Raw genomic sequence first — 1044 nt, 5'->3', positions numbered from 1 at the left:
GTCTCGAGAGTACTTTTTCTATTCAGGAAGTGTCACTCCTGCATGTGGCATGTCCCAAATCACCATGAGCTCAGTAACAATAGAGCAATGTAATATCCATAACCAAAGCCGTTTATCAAGCAGTCACAGTATCTCTTAAATGTTTTTCCGAAACTACCGTTTTTATGAATTGTTGTTGTTTTTGTTAGGTGCTGTGGTAGTCACCTAATCTGGTGTCAATGTAAGGATTAAGAGGGTAGGGGTGGAGTCTAGGCTGTCAATGAGACTTCTGTGGGCATAGCCTTCTCCTGAGAATTCTGGGAAATCTGGAACTTCTTCCTTGGTGTGGATTTGAACCAGACAGGACTTACCTATTTCTACAATGGTGTAAACCATTTCTTGATATAAATCTCTTTCTATACACCTACAAGTATAACTGGGTTTGCTTCTCTAGAGAACCCAGCCTAACGCACTTCGTTAGAATAAACTGAAAGACCCTGTGCTTTCTTCTAGTCCTTTGTTGTGAGGAGAGGTTTATTTTAGGCTAGGCATTCACTACTTAGCATTCTTCAGTTTCAGGTTCACCCATATTTACTCTGTCAATTCTAACATTCCTAGAGAATTTGTTTGAACACATAATCCTTTATTTGAAGTGCTCTGAAAATTTGACTTTTTTTAAGTTATTGCTCACCGATACTCCTATTGTGAGTAGTTATAATTTTATTTTATAACATAAAATTTATTAATGTATAGTGGTTATAAAGAATAAAATAAACATTAAAAATACCACAATTTTCCCATCAGAGAAACTTTTCTGGTGTTCCCCAAACTAAAAGTATAGAAATATACATTTCAAACAGTGCTGAAGGATAAAATAGAACTCCTCTCTTCCCATTTCCATCTCCCCAAAGGTAATTCATACTTAAGAACTTATGATTTCTTTCTGGAAAAGAGAATGATCTTAGTTTCTCTCATTTTCAACTTTTCTTTGAAAATATTGCAGTTTATGAAGAGGGACATTCCCCTCTACTTTCTGTCATAATCGTCCTTCAAATGAACTGAGAT

This window comes from Echinops telfairi, unplaced genomic scaffold (genome assembly GCF_000313985.2).
Source record: "Echinops telfairi isolate 266 unplaced genomic scaffold, ASM31398v2 ScPeMD7_7468;HRSCAF=8506_0, whole genome shotgun sequence".
NCBI classification, from domain to species: Eukaryota; Metazoa; Chordata; class Mammalia; order Afrosoricida; family Tenrecidae; genus Echinops; species Echinops telfairi.
This window is presented reverse-complemented; position numbering follows the sequence as displayed.